Raw genomic sequence first — 20,844 nt, forward strand, 5'->3', positions numbered from 1 at the left:
TGAGCATGTGCAGCAGCTCTGCTTATTCTTTTGGCCACTTTATGCAGAAATTCAACCCCAAACGATATTAAAAAACACTGGGCTTGGACACAGCACTGTTACAAGCAAGGCCTGCGGGAGCTGGCAGGCATGGGGAAGCCTGCTCCATCCACTGAAATTCTAGTAGTGAAATCCTGGCCTGGGCTTCCCCCAGTCTGGTTTCTAACTCGAATTTCAGGATTTCTGCAAGCAGTACCCTTCAGCATAAAGGTTCTGGCATTTGTAGGTATTCGTGGTGTGAACTGCTCTGTTGCAATGCTGCATGCCACTAAATCCATGTTAAAATCCAGCAAACAAAACCCAAAGTCAGTCTTCTCCAAGTTTTTTAATTTAGTTCATATATAAGGTATATAAGGATTTTTTTTTTTTTTTTTTTTTTTTTTGTTCTTTCAGCTGAATGCAAGTTTCTGAGATGCTGGTGTGCAACAACCAGCCCAGGAACTGAACTGATTGGCAAGAAATGAACTGACTGCAAACGAGAGAGTAACAACACCAACCTTACTTGCACAACCATGGCTCTAGCATCACATTTACTGTTCAGGAAAGATCCCAGAGCCATGCGGGTGGTTCTCCAAAAACATCAGCTCAGCAATCAGGCGTGGTCAAAAACATGACAAGAATGCCAGCGATTGTCAGGTGAGACAAAACAGAAAAATTCACTTTGTCTGTGTCTAAATTCTTGCTGTGCCATCTTCTTAAGAACTGCAAGCAGTCCTAAAGTCTCCTTCCAGAAAAGATATGGAGGAACTGGAAAATTTAGGCAAGTTTAAGGCATTATCAGAGTTGTGAGCAGGTTTCACAGGGGGAGCAACTATTAGGGTAGGTAAATACATCTAATTTTCGGCTGAGAGAAGAAACGATTGAGGGTGTTCGGATAAAGACATCTCAAACCATGAACAGTGTGGAGAAGGATGCTCAGGATCAACCATTTATTATCTCTTATAATGGAAAAACCATTGGGACCTGAATGAAATTATCCTAAAAAAAGTAGTTGTCCATCTCATAGGAAATTAAATTGAGGAACTCATTGCTATAGGGCGCTGTGGGAGCAAATATACAGGTGGGTTTAAAAGAGACAAGTCCTTGAAAGCAATTAGTAGTGATGACCTGAATATTTAACTTCGGGAACTCTCTACATTCATATTTCCCTAAATCTGAGATAATACCCTCAGGAGGTGTCATTCAATATAGGCTTTGTCTCTTTTACACTTTCCTTAAGCAGTCACTGACTGTCACTGCCAGAGATAGGATACTAGGTGACACGGATTTAGGAAACATTTATGGCTTGAAAATCATGGAACCAGTAGGAAGAATGAAGCTGTTACGGGCCTTGACCACAGAAAACAAATGAGATGATCAACTTCTGCAAATTCCAGGTTCAGACTGAGAAGAAAACAGGAGTTGAGTATTAAATGTGAGAAAGTGCTATTTAAAAAAAAAAATTGTATTATTGTTGATAAATGTGGTTGATGTTTATTGATAACATATTTGTGAAATATTTACATTAGGCTAGTGACAGAGCTGACCCAAAAACATAAAACTTATTCATGCTCTGATTTTTTTGCTAAGCAGCAACAAGACCCTGTCAGTGATTCATGAAGCATCATCCCAGCCACACAGACAGGCAGAACCCCATCAACAGCATTTGGCTGTACGATCCACTTTGCAAATAGTGGGCCAGAGGTGTCTCCTGTGCACGAGCTTGTCTGTGTGGGGTTAGAGAAGAGCAGAGCCTGCATCTCTGTGCAGAGTCATGTCTCTCGTCCCGCTAAGCATCTCTGCACTGGGACTCCTGGCAGGTGACAGGGACCAAAAGATTTAACTGAGGTTCAGGTCATGACCTGAACTGAGCACCACTGGTACAGGGTGCCTGTCCTTTCTTCACCAGGGTATTTGGTACATTTGTTTGTTTTAAAATAAAAACTGCATCTTAATAAAAAACCTTTAAACAAGATAACTCCACCTTATTTATTGACTGACAACTTCAATATTTATGTTAGAGTTGTTGAAATAGGCATGACTCAAGGTATAAATTCTTTGTTTAGAGCTGCACAGCATTTGCTGGTTTAATCTTGATGTGCTGTCCTGAGCAATGGGTGTTTGTCTTGAAAGAGCAGTGCTTTGATGGGCAAGACAAGACCTCGGAAAGTTGAGCCATTAACTAATCTATAGATGGTTTCCTGACTGTGAGAATTCACTATCATAAAAAAATGAATAAAAAATGACATCTAAATTATACCTCTGCTATTAAGAGCAGCTCTGCATGCGTACAGCCTTCATGTTGCAGAATAAACAGGGAGTAAACCAGGAGCCATGCAAACCTTCCAGTTTTGCATTTACAGACCCGCAGATCTGAGACAAGACTTAAGCTGGGCATGTGGAGAAACGCAGAAATCTTTAGATTTGCATATACAATATTGAGATCATGAGAATGTCACATTTAAATGCAAAACTCACGTGGCTCATGAATAAATCATGAATGGTGGCAAGACTGATTTATTCTCCCCCCCGCCCCCTTCCAATTGTCATCTCCCCCTTCCCCACCGCTGAACAGACACTGATCTGCCGAGCAGACAATTCCTCCTTCCCTTCCCCAGGAAATGCATTGATAGATGAGGCTTGATAAGAAGCTGAAAGCTCATCCAAAACAAAAACATGTGCGTGCGTTTCTTGTTTATACTTGGCTAGGAAGTAAAGAACCATCATTTCCTCTCTTTTTTTTTTCCCCCCTCTTCTTTCTCAAGAGATACCTTAATACCATGGCAACAGCCTTCAACCCTTTTCTTGTATGACACAACCAGATTTGAAAAAGGTTAGCTGTGTGTTGTAATCAAATCCAGGCAGGTCAATCATGTAAAGAGATGACTTCCCATGCACTGTGGAATAATGAATGAACAGATCACAGAGGTCTCCCTTCCTTCCTTCCTCTCCTTCTCCCCTCACCATCTGAAGAGCCGGGGTATTAGCATTTTGTCTCTGGTGAATAAAATGGAAGTGAACATTTCCAAAGGTTGCTAGAAAACAGAGCGCTGGAGAGATGGAGAACTGGTGGGTATAACAACAAGAACAGGAAAGGTATCCGACATGGGCACATTCCTCGTTGCACCAGTAATGAATAGAGAGGTTGTATGTGCAAATCAAAACAGAAATGTGTTGATGCTGTGAAACATGCCATCTCACAAACTAAGCAGGTCCCCGCTTCCTCTTGCTACATGTGTATCATTCTCAGGCTTAAGATATCACTGCCAATTTCACGCTTTGAAAACAGCAATTCAGATCTCATTAACATCAGGACGTTGTTGTTGTTTTTTTTTTATGACACTTTCTAGAAATCAGACATTTAGGACTCTTCCAAATTATGGGAATGTATTTATTCTGACGCAATTTGTTTGTGAAAAGATGTCTCTGGTCAGTGATGAAGTTTTGACTGAAACTGGGAACATCCAGCCCCAGTGACCTAAGATCTGGATGAAGGATGGGAATATGGGATGGGGGATAAGGGGGCATGTACAGCTCTCCCCATATCCCCTGCTGAAGCAGCTCTGCATGGTAGTTATAAAGCCTTCATCAATTTGGGACTTGAAATGTATTTTTCCATACCCAGGGCTGGAAGTACTGGCCGCTGACATGCAACCCCCATTGACGCAACCCTACCAAATACAAAGCTCTGTGGGAACAGCTGTGCCCAGCCCACCCTGTTCCAGCAGCCCCACAGCCAGTCCCACAGCTGCAGCCTGCATCACTTGGCTCCGAGCTTCCAGCCAGCTGGTCAGAAGTATACTTTATCTAAGGTGCTTCATAGTTTAAGGGATTGTGTGCGTATTCTGGGGTATGAGGGAGTCTCTGCCTTCTCCAGCATTAGTAATCCCCCAAATACTCGCAAAGACCTCTTTGTTCTGATGCATGAACATTTGGGGAACTTTAGAAGGTTTTGTCAGGCAGATGTTTCTCACTGAGCTACACAATATTCTGTACACCACACAATTTTTGTCAACAAAGAACTCTGCAAGCTTTCCAAATGCACAAACCTGGTATTTGTCAGGGCAGTGCATCAATTTGCAGAGAGCTTTCGGCATGCACGTCAGTGTCACCAACCCTTTGCTGCCTGCACCCGCAGTGTGGTGCTGCTCACACCTCCATTTGCAGCAGGAGCCTGGATGAAGGCAGTGACTTGATGGCCGGAGCCACACACACTGCAACAAGTGGGTGAGATCCCATAGCAGTGGTCCCAGTGGTATCAGTGGGCTGCTGGTGGTTTGGCAGAGTCCTGCTGCCACCTCAATAGGGCCAAGGGGGGCTCCAGTTGCCCCCGTGGCTGTTTCTCTTGTGAGCCCCCCGTACCACCATTTCCAGGGCTAATATTTCCAGGGTACTTTTTTGTGTTAATCTATGTAATATCGTGTTCTGCATGCAGAGAACATGGCTGAGTGTTGGGGTTGTACATTGTCACAGATGCTTTGTTTCACTCTAGAAATGGACAAAATAGTTAGAGCATAATCAGGCAGGACCTTCCCCTCCCTGTTTGCCTTCAAAACATAAACATTTCCTTTGACTGCATCTTTATTATATACATATATACATTTATATACATTTTCTGTGATTTTGATTTGAGGATCTCCATCTGGACTGCTGACCCAGCTATTAGCTCTAGCAAAGTCGTACTTGCCAAGTTGGTTGTGTTAGACCAGTTTCTTCCAAATCCTTGGACAAAACTTTTGAGGTAATAATATAAACATAGATATCCATTATTCCAGCGGGGATTACACTGAAAGACCACTGAATTGGAAAAGTCAAGTGTTCAAGTCGACTTGTGCATCCTCAGTCAATCTCCCAGTGAGCACATAGGGGAAAGTTTGACAGCTGGTTAAAGCAGGTGATCTTTTAAGCATCTTAGAATGGCCTTGCTATAAAAGCAAGTAGCAACCTTAAAGCTAAGTTCACCTACAGCTTTCTCACCTACTGGAAACTTTCAAGACCTAATTTTGGTTTAACTTCAAATTAAAGATGGCTTTGATCTCTGTTAGCTACTAGAGAAAGACAATACATAAAAGTAGAAATTTAGAGTGAAAGAAGAATCTTAGAAAAGTATGTGATACTATTCCAAGAGAAGGCCTTTTAGTTAATATGCTTTGTTCAATCTACAGTAGGAAAATATCTATGAAAATTGCAATATTAACCAATGCTTGAAATTGAAATTCATCATTTTATTTTGGAACAGCTTATCTTTCAGCACTGGATCCGAGTTCTGTGTCAGAAAAATTTTTATCATTTCTCCTCAGCAAAGGATAAGAATGGAGAGCGTAAGAGGGATTAGGATGAAACCATTGCTGGCTTGATAATGGCAGAGAGGTTTTTAAAGATTGACTTTGAAGTGAAAAATTAAGCAAACCTTTAGAAAATATTTCTTCTTAATCAGAAATGGTGTATTTATAAGAAGTATCAAATGTAAACAACTGAAATAGCTAAATGCCAGGCTGAATGAATGTCATCCATCCCCAGTAACCTGGAAGCTGAGTTCATTTTTCTTAATTTACATCCTGAAATTAAGGGAGGCAAAGTAGAACTGCTCAATACTGAGCAAATCTGGGCAGTAAGTGTTCTGGTGTCATTACTCTCATCCCATCACCATCTCATCTGAAGCAGCAGCTGCAGCTTCTCTCAAGCTCCCCTCTCAAAGAAGTTACTATAGGAATAGATGGTTTTAGTCCATTTTCCACAAGAAGCCCTTGGAACTCACCACAAGCCCCAGACAGAAGAGTTTTCTATCTCTGAGGAACACTTCATTTCCAGGTGGGCACCAAAACTGCATGGGGCTTTCTCTAAAAATCACATCTGCTACCATGGAATGGCTCAGGGCACAAAGCCTCGCACAGCCAGGCTGCTAGATGGGCTTGTGAATGAGCTGCAGGGCGCCCCTGGACAGACAGACTCAATAGGTAGTGGCTTTGCTAAACATCTCCAGGAGATAGGTAACTGGGTAGCTCGATCATACACAATTTGTTTTAGCCTCTAATTAGAATTCCAAAGCTTCTTTCTTTAAATAAACATTTTCTAGCCCCAAATTATTGGCACACGTTCTTAATTGCTCTGTATTAATGTCTTATGTGACTATTAACAGTAGCAGATAGAGCTCTGCATACTGGAAGGGGGAATTCTTTCAAACCCTACACTTCAGGGAGTAAACATTCATATAGTTCTTTGGAGACCTCTTCCCTTTCCATAGATTAAGATAAAAAGTTATTACCTCAGCTCTGCACCCGTAAACTTACTACCCCCCTCCCTTATTATTTTTTTTAAACTACATATACCAGCCTGATTTTCCCTTCTGAGTATTCTCAGACCTTGAACCCAAAAGGCACAAAAGAGTCCCAGAACAGCAGAAAGTCAATAGCATGTACCTACCTGGTCTGCGATACAAACAGTCACACACACCTTGTAAAGCTGGAGAATGAGCCCTTTGTACAGCTGTATACTTTTTCCCCCTTTCTTTAGGATGATGAGGCCTTTTCAAAACACTTCTTGATAAAAACCTTACCTCACCCCACCACAGGGGCACCATGCCACAGCCCCACTTGCAGGATGTCCCCAGGGCTCACGACTGCCCCCAGGGCTGGCTGCCCAGGGCTATCACACAGCAGCCACGCAGAGCCCCCTGCTCCCTAGCAGCAGGCGAAGGCTTTGGGTCATACGGTGCCAAAATCTAGTTAAAAAACACTTCTTGCTTTTTGCTTCCTGTTCGCCCCTCTGCTTAATCGTCTGTTGCCTTTTCACTTCAGTTTGGTGCTTTTAGGAACTGCTCTATGTGATGAGCAGAGTTTAGTTCCTTGCACTTAGTTAAAAAGATTTTGTCATTTCAGCTTTACTGCTTTCTCCCTGTTATGCCCACTCAGAGCCAACAGTTGTTCCAGTTTTGCTTGAGGGATCAGTGCTGGTCATGGGCAATATCAAAATTAGTAGACATTGGGAAGCACTTAAATATGTTTAATTTTAAGGTTTTGTTTATGTCACACTGTTTTCAAGGAATTCTGCCATGAAAATCAGGTTCCATGTAAGACTGATGTCCTGGTTATGAGATCTAATGGGTGTGATGCAGGAGGAGCTGACCTATTTGTTTCTAGCAATCTTCTGAGAATAAACATCTCTCACATTTAAATACCAGGTGTCTTCTGAGCTGATCTGGCCATGGTTTCGGGTGCCATGTAGAAGTCCTTTGCCTCTGCAGCTTGGCCTTTCCCATAGCTGGAGCTCATTTTAATTTATTTTCCTGAATTTTAACATACTGAATCCCTATTCAGCTTTGAAAGTAATTATTTTGTCAAAGCATAAGGTATTTTGAGACCTACTAACAGATGCTCTGCTGTTATTTCATATCCACCTACAGCACTGAAGCCTCTTAGGCATTAATGAGTACCATCTCTGAAGGGGACTCGTAAGCAGCCATGTGGGAAGGAAACAATTTCCTAGGCTTGATCTCTCAATAAATGCAAAAATCATCCCTGGTATCTACTCCTCCCTTTGGGCTGGCTTCATTCCCCTCTCATTTCCAAAGGATCGCTGCATCAAAGATGTGTGAGAAGATCCGAGCGAGGAGTGCTCGTTTCAAATTCAAGCCTAGGACAAATGAGCAGGATTTCCAGCAAGGTTAATGATAGCAGGCACCACAGACACCAAAGATGCCACTGAGCCTCATGCTTCAGTGAGCTCTGAGTCTTTTTGTATCCCCTGCAGCAGGGTGGATGGAGATACCTACGCGTGTTTGTGCCCTTTGATTTGTTTAGCAAACTCTGTTTTTCCCGTGGTTCCTCCAACCAAGGAAATCCGCTGATTGCCAGGTACCCTTGTGGGACCAGCATTGATGTCACGGCTTGTGGGTGCTGGAGGGTTAGACCATCTTTACTTGGAGCTGAGATCACAAAACAGTGTCATTCCCTCCCGTGGTTACCTCAGTGCAAGTCTCTGTGCAGTCACTAGCAAGGAATCTGGGTCCCTGCTCAGGATACAACAGCATTTTAATTGAATTAAGCTATGTCAAAGAAAGCCAGCCATCCTATAATCACACTTCAGTCTTGCCCTGAAATAGCTAACGGAGTGATTCACAGCTCATGCTCCCAAGTAGAAAGGACAAAATGAATTTCTCCCTCATTTACAGAGTGAAGTTTTGGTACTTCAGTTTTTCAGAAATAATTTTCTGCATTCAGAAACTGCTGACAGTGAAGAGCCAGGTGAAGAGCAGGACATGGAAGTTCACACCGATTGCAGACCCTCTTAACCTCTTTCAGCACTTTTTGCTTCCTAATGCTCCAAGAAAGGTGCAGTTCGGGCTTATTGTTTCCTTTCATTTGCACCTTTTACATTGATCTTAATTTTTCTTGTGTCTCCGATCGCAGAATGCCATGCTTTGCTGCAAACACAGACAGTTCTGCCTAAAGGCCACATGACCAATGCTCATTTATTTGGCAGAAGAGGGGAAGACGAAGGCAGGTGAGGAATCTTTGTTTGCTTGTGACCTTTCTGTTAGCTTTTGAAGGATCTGCTGAGTCCTCTGTGATGGGCACAGACCAGGAGAGGAGCCTCTGACCTGTCTGTGCAGTGTGTCCCATTTCCAAGATGTTACTGAGCCCTGAGCGCAGCATTCCCCATGCTCGCTTGGCACAGCGGGAGCCAAAACACCTCATGGTGGTCCTAGGGCCAGCTCCCCAGTTTCTGAGCCACCGCATGGTGTGCCTCAGGCACCTGGGTGCTCTTTTAGGTGTAAATCCTGTTCCAATTTCAAACTGCGCCTCTCAGTTCCACTTCCATAGGTGCACTCAGAGGGGAAGCTTCTTCCAGGAGTAACTCAATCCCCACACATCGAGCCCTACTGGGTGGATGGGGCTGGCTTAAAAGCTACCGGGGAGGAACCAGAGGGCTCCAAGACGACCTCGCCACCAGCAAAGCTCACCACTGCTGCCAGGAGGTGTTGATCATCCCTCCTGCTCTGGCTGAGCAGGTGGGGTCTGCCGTGCCTTCAAGCCTCCTTGGCATTGGAGCTGGGTCAAGCATTGCATCGTGACGTGGTTGAAAAGGCAAACGCCACTAGGCTACGTTTTCCTCCCAGCTTGAGGAAGTGTCTGGATTCGATTCCCTCCTGCCTGCCTGCTCTCCCACAGAAACCAGGCAATTGTGATTCATCTCTTTTTAATGTACTTTCTGCTGCGGATTTCAATATGATTATCCCAGAGCTTTGGCCAACCACTTCTAGCCTGGATCCTTGGCCTTCTTCTTTCATGAAAGGCTGCTTTTAGCTCTTTGGCCTAGTTTTAACCCTCAAAGATAATCTCTCTGCAGCACTTGGCTTGTTGCCAGTAGGATTAAAATCTGCTGGGGTTATTTACTCTCTTAATGAAATGCAATATACCCAAGTATATCAGTTCTAATTAACACCCCGTCCGCAACATCTCTCCCTAGCTCTGATAATTATGAAAAAAATCCACCCTCTCGCAGTCACCCTGCCCATTAGAAAGGAAATGAATTTCAGTAGTTTTTCACTTTTATTACTTGCAAAGAGCACTCTTCCCAAACTTCATGCTGGCTCGCTCATCATTCTCTAAGCTGAATTGCTGCCAGGAGTTGTCTGACACTTTTTAATTTTATTTAGGCTTTGGCTGAAATTTGGTTTGGATGAGGCTGGGAAGCTCAGCACACCCTTGGGCCAACAGCTGCAGGGTGGCATGGTCTTGGCAGGGCAGCAGTGGTGGGGTTCCCAGGGAAGATGTGGGGGCTGACTTTGGTGTGCAGTGCATCGGAACAGCCCCTGCCTCGGGGCTGGGGGGGGTGAAACCAGCCTGACACATGTGGGAAAAGGGCTCCAAGTATGCTTTGGCAAAGCCTAGAAACCCTGCCTTAACTTTTCACTGTCACAGCTGCTGATAGAACACTAATATATTCGTAATTTGGAGGAGAATAGCTCCAAATAAGCACTGTAGCCTCTCAGAAGCCCTCATCTGTGCTAGATTACGTCAAGGGCTCTTGAATTAAACAAATCTGAAGTTTCTAGGCCAAGCCATATTTGAGATATGACATGAAAAAGCATTAGGAGATGCTTCAAACACTCTGAATTACACTTTTTTTTTTTTTTTTTTTTCCGTAAGACCCATGTCTCAGAAACGGATTGCCTGATATGCCTCGGGTTTTGCCAAAAACCTCCCTCCTCTGGCTATATACCACACACGTGCTGTCCGAAGGTGCACCCAGCCTTCCTGCATGTCCACAGCAGCTGGGCCAAAGCCAGCCCTTTGGAAAGCTCACCATAAGCTTCAGCATGGCGAGTGGAGAGAATTGGGAGAGGGGGTCTCTGCCAGCCCCCGACACTTCTCCCTGGGCACTTTATGAGAGCTGACCCTCCTGTTGTTGCAGGAGAGGGTGTTGCTGCTCAGGTGCCAGAAAGAGAAGCCTTTCTGATGACCTCCCTCCCAGGAGGGGTTTAGGGAGGCAGAAGAAAGCAGAGCCTTTGGTCAAACAGCCATGTTCTGTGCACTTTTACTACAGTCATGAACTGCCAGCAGAGCCTTGCAGAGTGCTGTCATTCAGGAAAACAGTGGCATACAGAGACAGAGACAAAAATGAAAGCAACAAAGACCAAAAAAACAACAACAAAACAAAACAAAACAAAACAAAACAAAACACAAACTAACTAAAAACAAACAAACAAACAAACAAAAAAAAAAAACACCACACAAACAAACCACAAAACAAAAACAAAGAAACAAACAAATAAAACCCTATCATGCCCATCAGCAACCACCCTGCATGAGGAAGGGCACACTGCATGCTTATCCCACTGCTGGGCCCTCCCCATGTCTCAGCACCAACAGCCATGGAGCTAGACTCGTTCCTCAGGAACATCGGGTGCCAAAGCCTGAGAAAGAGGAGAGATGGTGTTATGATAGCCCAAGGCCAAGTGCTGCACTTGTTCCAGGGTGACAAGTGCACACAGGCTGGGCTTCTGGCAGGGGCTGGCAGCTGGATGCTGTGGTAATTCAGCGGAACTTCAGCCTGGCTATTTATGGACAGAAATTATATCCAGAATCCAGGCTACAAACGTGTTTAAGTGCTCTTTGGGAATCTTCCAGGCAACGTCAGAAAATTCTGACTAGACAAAATCAAGATTTTTCAGGGGAGTGTGGCAGGCTGCCCCACAGCAGGGAATGGGATTTCTGATGAAAAGCAGAGCCAGGCCGGGGCCGGGCACATTGCTGCTCGCAGGGAGAAGCTCCTCCAAGCCTGGGAGGGTGGCTTGCAGCTCCCCTGGGACCTCACGGTGCCCCCCAACATTCATCCCCGAGGGGATCAGCCCCAAAAGCTCCACCGGAGAGGGGAGTCTGAGGAGAGGGGGCATTTCTGGCAGGACCGTGCCCTTGGACGAGGGCTCCCACCTCACGTCAGGGCTGCTGCAGAAGGCTGGGTGGGGGAAATGAAAACAAAAATGAAATTAAATTCAGCCACCGTGTGAATGTTAGTGAGAGACCGCAGCTTTAGGAGAGGTGCTGCAAGACACCCTTCTACTGCAACCCTACGGACTGAACAACCGTGAGTCATATATCCCCTAACTGGGTCTCTGCCTTGCAGAAACAATCTGCATCTATTTATGTATATCTCTGTGTGAAGAAGGGATGGGGAGGTGTTTTTAATTTGCTTTCTGAATTTTGAAGACCATATTTTTAATCTTTTCCCTGCAATACTGAGGCTCAGTTTTGTTTCATTTTTTATTTATTTTTTATTAGAAGCAGAGACTTGTGGGCAGTCACCAACTGCAAGAGCCAAAGCTTCTGAGGAATACCCGTAAAGGAGAAAACAACAATGCCATTGGAGATTATTTGCAATCATGCAGCCAGAGTGGGATTTCATTTAAGGCAGAATTCTAAACATGTTCCAAATCAGACGTATGTGAAAAACCTCATGGAAGGGAAGAACTGATTTTCTCCTTCCCCTGTTAAATGCTTTCCTCAAATTCATATTCCCTGATTTCTGGCACTGAGACGGTAGGGACCTTGGTGGGCTGGAACCCACAGCATCTCAGCACTCAACAGAGAGGAGCAGCTGTAAGGGCAAAATCTCTGCAGTGTGGTGTCTTCCAGTAGGGAAGCCAAGACCTTAGGGTCTAGTCTTCTTTTATGCGGGGTGGTGAAAATCTTGGCATTGAGGTATCTCCCGGAGCCATGCTCACAGGTTCTGTTCTGGGTCCAGCAAAAGAAAACTGGGCAACAGGGAGCACTGTCTCCAGCCATTGCTGTGCATTTTGCAAACACACCAAGCCTCAGGCATCAAATGGAGCATCCAGGTGGGCCTGTATGAAGCCATCGGATCAACTAACATGCCTTAAATTCACCTAATCCTCCTGAAATCAGTAGGGCAAAATTAGGCCTCAGAAGAGTACTTTGGAGCAAAGTATTTTGGCAGGGTATGATCAAGATCAGCCTTGTAATGGAGGCATGCGCACAGCACCTGCAGGGCTGCCAGCACCCTGCACGACAGCCCTGAGCCCCTCATCTCCCTGCTCCTCAGGTCCAGATAATTACTTTACCCTAATTGCCGCCTTCTGGTCGTGAGTTATGAGAGGTGTTTACCCCAAAACAGGCAGGCGGGCAGGAGGACTGCATCCTAGGAGAGGGTTAACGCGGCGCGGGAGGCAGCATGCCCTCATGGGAATGGAATGTGTAGTGGTGTAAGTGGTGGTGCCCCAGAAGCCTTTGAGAGCCCACTGACTACTGCATGCTAACGATTGGTATTATTAAAGAACAATTGATGGCCTGTAACCAAACAACAGAAACTAATTACTGGAAAACTTTTATTGTCCTTTAATTACTGGGCCTCTTTGTCAATTAGCAAAAGAGAGAGAGAGGGGAGAGAGACAGACTTGCTTTAGAGCAACAATAAATTTTCTAAAACTACAGTCATCAGTAGCTGAAAAAGCGAGTCTATTAACACACAATATTAAGGCATGATATTTACTCTGGCTGCTAAACGTAGGTGCTTTTCTTCTGCAAAAGCGAAGAGCTCCAGGAATACTAATTAGGGCTTTCTTCCTGGGGCCCTACTGCTGCCCGACACCGTGGCTTTCCTTTTTCCAAGCAATTTTACCCCCTGACCAAGGGGTTCTTTCTGGAAGCCTCCTCTGGCAAGCTGGCCCCGTGCCCACCGTGCAGCATCGCAGCGGGAGGACAGGGGCGCAGAGCTCGCTGCTCGTCCCTGCCCTGCCTGCCCGCAGCACCGGGTCCCCCAGGAGCCCGTGGCACAGTGTCCCTGGGACCCACTGTCCCCAGGGGTCTGGCTGCTGTGAGGACCCTCGTGCCCACTGCTCCCTGCTCCTGCCTTGCTCGCGCTATCCAAAAATAAGTTATTCAACTTTTTTTTTTTTTTTTTTTTTCCCTTATCCAATGCCAAATGAATTATTTCTGGGCACACTGTCATGAGTAGTTAACCTTCTCTGAGGCAGTTTGAACTACAGTTACCCCCCCAAAATGAATCACCATTTTTTTTCCTGTCACTTGGCAAATAGCATTCACCAATATAGCTTGACTTTCTCACGTTAACCAGTTGCTGCCTGCTCCTGAGGAGGCACTGTGGCTACGACCACCTCTGACACTGTGCGTGTCACCAGGGCGTGCGTCCTGCTCTGCATCCTGGACCTCCTTTTGGGTCCCCTCTCCCACGTGGGGCTGTGGAACCAGACCTGGAGGCAGGTCTTTTCTCAGGGATGAGGTGCTTCACTTTGAACAAGGATTTCCAAATTCTTGAAAGCTCCAGAAATTGGGATCCTTTTTTATTTTTCTTTTTTTTTCTTTCTTTTTTTTTTTTTTTCTTTCAATACTGAATAGTTTCACTAAGTTTTACATCAGCTCCTCCATGTGTGTTGACAGAGTCAGGGCCAGCGGTTATTGCAAGGAGTTAAATTACTCCCAAGAGTAGCTGCTCTTAAAAGTAGCTTGCGAAAGAGCAAAGTACCAGCCTTTTATCATAAAACAAATATCACTTCAATTCACGATGGCAAATAACAGGAGACGCCTGGTTTCCCGTAGCTGGCCTGCCGAGCCCATGCCCATGCTGCCAGGATCTACTCCAAGAGACAGAGTTTGTGGCTGTGCCAGGACAAGCGATGGGGAAGCAGCTCATGAATTTGCCATGGCCTGTCTTGGTTTATGTTACTTGCATAGACAGGGATTTTGTGCTGTCAGAGAGAAATCCAGGATAGCTCCTGCAGGACTGGGGAATCCTGCACACCCATCCATCACAGCTGGTTTGCAAGCTTCGTGGACCCACAGACCCTCCAGAGGCAGCACAAAACAATAAGCTGGGAGGAAGAGGATGGTTTTCCTGGCCGAGGTCCCACAGGCTGCTGTGCGCAGAGCAGGGCAGGATGCGGGCATCAGCAGGACGTGGCTGCACAGCCCCACAGGTATGGGGAACAGCTGCCGGTGCCAGGTGGCTCTGTCTTCCCCCACACCTTCATTTCTTCTTTTTTCCTTCTTCCTGCAAGCACTCACCATCTCCTTTCCCATTTTCTCTCCCTTTTCGAGCTATTATTTTTCTTTTTTCTTTTCCCCACCCCTTCTTGCACAACACTCCTTCTTCTCTGCGTTATACCTGCACCTGGTGCTGGTACAGATGGAGGTGCACAGCCTCTGCAGCATGGGTGACCTTCTACAAGTAGGAAACTCCTTGCACTAGAGTACTTTCTGAGGAAATTGGACAAACAATGTTATCCAAACTAAGGTTTCTACCAGGATAGGAAAAGTGGAAAAGGGTTGATGGACTCCTTGAAAGCTGGGAGGAATAAAAAGAAAAAAAACCACCTATGGAGACAGCAAAAGTTACAGAAACTGAACCTGACTTGTGCCCGTGCCATGCTCAGTGCTAAGGGAGCTCTCCTCTGGGGGCAAAAGTGCAAAAACCCTCCCTGGTTTGCTACACCTGCCTCTCCTCCAGCATTCAGCAGGAATGCAGGTCAAAGCACCCCACTACGCACCTGTTTTACAGGTGGGGAAACTGAGGCACAGAGGTGCAGTGTCTTCCATAACAGATTTGGGGATCCCATTCCATCAGCTTCAGCACCATGAGTGTGGCACTGCTCAGCTCACCCAGCCTTCTCCATGAAGGTTACATTTCCAAATCATGCCTCCACCACCCCCGAGATGCGACCATGCCTCATGCAGGAGTACTTCAGCACGAGCCAAGGATTTGGGAGACCTGGGACCTATTTCCCACATTTCATGATAAAAGGAACATGCTTCAGGACTTATTTCCCTGACAGGGGAGTATAAGTGGTGTGCCGGCGTGTCTGTGGAAGCATCTCTGGCAGTGCTGCTCTGCCTCCAGAAACTCAGCTGAGAGCACGGGGGCTGTGGGGTGGGTGCTAAATGGCAGTGCAGGAAGAGACACGGGGTAAAATGCTGGCTTTGGCTGCATCATGTTTGGTTTGGGTACCCCTAAACACAGCATGGTCTCTTCCAGGGATGGGTGGAGACATGGGAGACTATCACCGTTAGGAAGCGATTAAAAAATATTTTTGTCTTCTTCTGGGGCTTTCTCTGGTGTTTTTTTGGCTGTGAGCATCAACTGCAATCACTTTTGCTGCTCTGGCCACTGCTGTCCTGGCCCCCAGGGCCATCAGTGAAGGTGACAAGTCCCATCCTCCCTGCCCTCACCGCAGGGACGTGTGAACCTCACGGCTCGCCCTGCCCCACTTAGCACAGGTGGTTTTCTCAAAGGGCAGGAGCAGCGATTTCCTCCCACGGAGCTCAGTGGGAAAGGACAGAGCTGCGTTGCTGGAGCTGCTTGGGGGGGCGAGGAGCAAAGAGCAGCGTGAGGCACCACCACGGTGGGGTGACCCCTTTTTGGGCACCTGCCCCGTGTCACGATGCTCCCCCCACCGTGACATTTCACCCCCTCTCCTGCAGACGTGATCGCACGAGAGGCTCAAGTTTTGCTTGTAAAAACCAGACACTTCATGCTTCTGCAACGCTTGTCTCTGCAGATACGAACACAACCTAGGAGCTTGAAACCAGAAGGAAAATAAGAAGGAGTCCCAATTAAAAATGAAAATCTCCTGACAGTTTGGCCGGTTCTGTGGTTGGGAACCTCAGAAGTTTTCAGCAGTTGGGGTTGGCAGCACTCTCAAATTACAGGGAATGACTTGCCTTTTTAGAGAGTCTTTCATCTCGAGGATCCCAGCCTGCTTCACCAGCTACACCCAGAAATATCTCCAGCCCGGCACAGCAGCACACCTCTCCCATCCCCTTGACACTGAGAGGTGAGAGGAGGCTGGCAGGGCACAGCTGCCCAGATGACCCGAGGCTCCCTCCCAGCAAACCCTCAGCCCTCTGCTCCATGTCACAGACCTTTGCCGACCAAACCCTGCTTTCAGAGGGGCTGCCAAAGCTGGGAAATGCAACACAGCCCCACGAGATGGGGACACTTCAGTGACACGCGGGGGTCCTGCAGCGGGGGTCCTGCAGCCCTCCTGTTCCCTGGGCTCTGCACATCGAGAGCTGTTCCCCAGATTTCTGCTTTGCCTGGACCTGGAGGGCATCGCGTGTTCTCTGGCACAGCCTTCTCACAGCAGACTTGATTTTTAGACAACTCTGTCCTGCGCTTTCACAGTCGCTGGGCTTAAGTGTGGAAGCTGAGGGACACATGGATATGGATGGAGCTTGTTTTAAATGCAAGCTCCATACAGTAATGAACACAATTCACCAGACTTATTTATGTAAAATTAGTTCATTATCTAATTAGACTACAATTTAATCTTAATTTTCGTTGGAATTTATAATAACTATAGGAAATTGCCAGAAACGCACACAATTCATTATGTCACATAGTTAAATGTTTCAGAACCTGGGTGACTCCCAGATACCAACCCGAGGCTGGCAGGTTTGTGACCATGAGCTTTTCACCATGTCCAAGGACATGAGAAACCTCCCCGGAAAGTGGGAAAACAAAGATGCCAACCACTTCACACAAGAAACTGGCTGCAGGTCAGCCTCCAAAAGGACTTTTCAAACAAATTTGTCAAGCCTGGGCAAGGAAGAGCTTCCCATTGCCAAACCCCAGCATGCAACCCCATCAAGTCCTGCACCAGAACATTTTGGGATGCAGCTGATGTTAATCCACCCAGCTGGTTTGCTCCTGTCTCTTACGATGGCTGCAGTAGATGCTGGAGCAGGAATCCCATACAGAGTACAATAGTACAATAGACCTGCAGTGTATAATTATCATGCTGTATCTGCTTTCATATCATAGGTATTTTTAGATGTGTCAGTTTGAAATCTAGGATTTAGTGCACAGAGCCTAATGGATTGTTCTTTCTTTCTCTCTCTTTTAATGTCAACTCTCAATATGCATGAAGCAGACATAAAAGCACTTTTGTGCAGGTGCTGTGAATCTCTTAGCACAGATGACAAGGGGAGATGGTTTTCTAGATTCATTGAGCTTCAGAGGAGACAGGGCTGGATGATCCAGCCTGAGCTCCTGCATAGCAATAGCTCGGGTGTCACCCACGGCCCCTCCACAAGCCAAGCAGCTCTGCACACCCCCTGAGAGGCACAAGGGGTGTCCCTTTGGGTGGCTTGTTCCTCCGGTGTGGGACCACGCTTCAGGCTCGCACAGGCTAGGAAGGAGAACACAGAGAGGACTCCTGCTCTGTGCAGTCCTCAAAGGCCACCCAAAATCTTCAGGGCTTAAATTCAGCAGCATCTCAACAGGAGCCAAGAGCAAGAGATGCCGTGGCCAGGTGACAAGAAGACCTGCACAGAGAGCTGTATCCAAAATTCTCCCACCTAGCGTCAGGTTTGGTCTCAGAGACTTCAAGCCAAAGGCAGATCTTCCCCAGTCTGTGGGCACTTAGCTCTGTCCAGAAGGCAAATCACGATGCAGTGCCAGGTGTGCCCTGTCCCACTAGGTGCTGTTCTCCGAGTTTTTCTGTCAGACACACCAGAAATGTGTTTGCAAACCGACCTTGTGGCAGTCTAATTGTCCAAATTACACAGAGGCCACCACCACTTTCACACCACCGACCCCCCACAGCACCCAGCCAGCAGGTCCAGGTTTCTCAGGGACCTTTGGAGATGTAAGCACAGAAGCAAGTTGACTCAGCCCAAAGAAGCATCCCAGACCCAGCTGACCCCACTGACACGTACAGATTAGATTCAGACACCTCACCTTTCAGTGGAGTTTCTCCTAGCACTGCACATATCCTGCAGCCGTAACCTCACAGCCTCATCCCGGAGCGCCCTGGAGGCTCTGCGCAATGTCTCCCACATCTGCCAGGACAGGCACACAGAGCCAAATACCCTCATAAATACCCTCATTTATTCCTAATTGCACCAAAGATTACCATCAGGTAGACTCCTTATTTTACTGCCATGTTATCTGGTTTCTCAGTTCAAACTCAGGTAGGAATCAGCCATGCTTTTTTTTTTTTTTTTTTTTTTTTTCCTTTTTCCCCATCTTGCTATTTTTTAAACCAACTCAATATCAACACAGCTTCAGAGTACATAAAGGGGAAGCTCTAACTGGCAATTGCAGTACCCAGCACACTGGCAATTTCTGATTGTGTGAATGATGCTCTGGGATGGTCGTAAAGGCATAATTGAGACAAAAAAGAAAATCCTTCCAAGAAATTTCTGCTTATTTTAGCTGTCACTACCATCTAACTGAAGCCGCTGTGGAAACCAGTAACTCATGGGAACGGATTTTCAAAGTCCCCCTATTCATGTGCTGCAGCCCAAGGTAAACAACTCTGCTCTGATAGCTAACCCCACCCTGTTTGAGGTTGAAGTGAAGCACTTTTTTCCAGCGCGTGGTATTTACTTAATAGCCGCTATCGGGCTATTATGAGATCCCCCCTCCACGCCCACGGCTGTGTGCTCGAGGTGCCCCCAGCAGCCCCGCAGCCAGGAGTCACTGAGCAAACAAGCAGAGAAGGAGGCGACCAGAGATAAGGTGGAGGTGGGGGAGGGAGAAATTCGTGCTTAGCCATGGTGCGAGGACAGCAAATGGTGGGAAACCAAACTGATCTGGAGCGAGTTGTGTGTGTGCAGGTCGGCTGCACCGAGGAGCACTTTGGTTTGGCACACCCTGGCTTTGACCTGGGATGCACTTGGGTGAATCCGTGCTCCAGCACACTGGGAAGAGACTTTTTTGGGAGGTGCTGGAGTGGGGAGAGTCCTGTGAGCTCCTCCTGTGCTGCCTTTCATAGCAGGCTGTCCTGGCAGGGACAAGCACAGGGCCCAGGCTCTGGGTTTGGGACCGAGCTAATGTTGTTCACCTACAAGGGGGACCAGAAATGGGGTCCTGAGCCCAGCCTGAACCTGGGGGCTGGACCCAGCCCTGCACCTCACCAGCCACAGTCCCACCAGACTTGTGGTCAGGCACCAGACCCAGAGATGTGCACCAGATGCGCGGTGTCAGTCGTGATGCCAAGTGCGTTCTTCTGGGGAGACAACAATACCGGTTGGTCTATTTTTAATTCAGCTCCTTGACAGAACATTTAGCTGTTCCTCTCAGAGAAGAATTTTGTAATGGGTTCCTATCATGTCAATTTGGAAAGCATTCCAACCTCCCACTACTGAGAAGTGTAAAACTATTGGCAACATATGGCATCCCCGTGGAGCTATTTAATTGTACAAAGGGCTGCCAAAAGATAAAAAGGGACTCAGAAAAAAAAAATAATAAAAATACTACAGCTCCATTCTTCCCCTTTCAGCATCTAACAGCAAAACAGCTTGCTAGATTTCCTAAATCCCCTCCCAAACAAAGCTGGGCTGCTGCTTCGGTGCTTAATAAACTGGGACTCATGGCAAGACAGAGGCTCTGACCCCAGACCAAGATCTCTGATAGCTGCCACTTTCTGGTGGTGGCTGCTGCCCGGTCTGGGACCTGTGGTTGTCCTGGCCTGGCAGCCCCAGTGCTCACAGCGGGGCTCAGCCTCAGTGGTGGGGAGCCCATGGGGCAGGATGAGCCGTGGGGCAGCTGGAGGGGACACGGAGCTTGGGGGGTGCGGGTGGAGGTGGTGGGAGCCCACTGAGATGTGCCTCCAAGTAGATCACAAGAGACACCTTGCATAGGCAGTTTCTTCAGGGTCTTAGGACATGTTGTTGTTTAAGGATGTGCAGACAAATGCCCTGGATCTCTTGCTGCCTGCTTCACTACGGATTGCAGTCCTGGTTGGGGCAGGGGCCTCACCTTCACCACCCCAAGCCTGGGCAATGCCTCCCCTGCCCCATGGAAACCTTATGAGCTGTGCCCCTGATACCAGGAGCTGCTGCTCTGTGCTGGCCACGGGGCCTTAAAGCCGGTGTGGGACACACCACCCAGGGGTGCACACCGATGTCACGCTGCTAGGGGACACAGCCAGCGGTCAGAAGCACCACATCAGCCTCCCAGGCATGAGGGCTTGCTCCCTGCTTCCCCACTCAGCAGAGCACCACCTCCTACCCACCGATGACACTAGACTTCAGGAGAAATAGTAATACAGGGACATAATAGGAATCATATGTATAAAAAAGAATTTCAAGTAACTTGAATCCTTAACCTTCTCAAGAAAAAGGCAGCAAAGAAGCAAGAGAGCAAGTGAAAACCAAGCCCCGTTTAGTTTAGTGAGAAATTCAAGAGATTATTAATCTGCAACCATTCCCCTGAAAATGGAAATCCAACTTTAATTAATCCCCTAAAAGGGAGCATTGAGGATGACAGGCGACAGGTATGTTCGAAACTCAGGTTAGGGGGGGGACGGCGGCTGGAGGCCAAAACAGCCATCCACGGAGAAGC

Source organism: Anas platyrhynchos, chromosome 21 (genome assembly GCF_047663525.1).
Source record: "Anas platyrhynchos isolate ZD024472 breed Pekin duck chromosome 21, IASCAAS_PekinDuck_T2T, whole genome shotgun sequence".
NCBI lineage: Eukaryota > Metazoa > Chordata > Aves > Anseriformes > Anatidae > Anas > Anas platyrhynchos.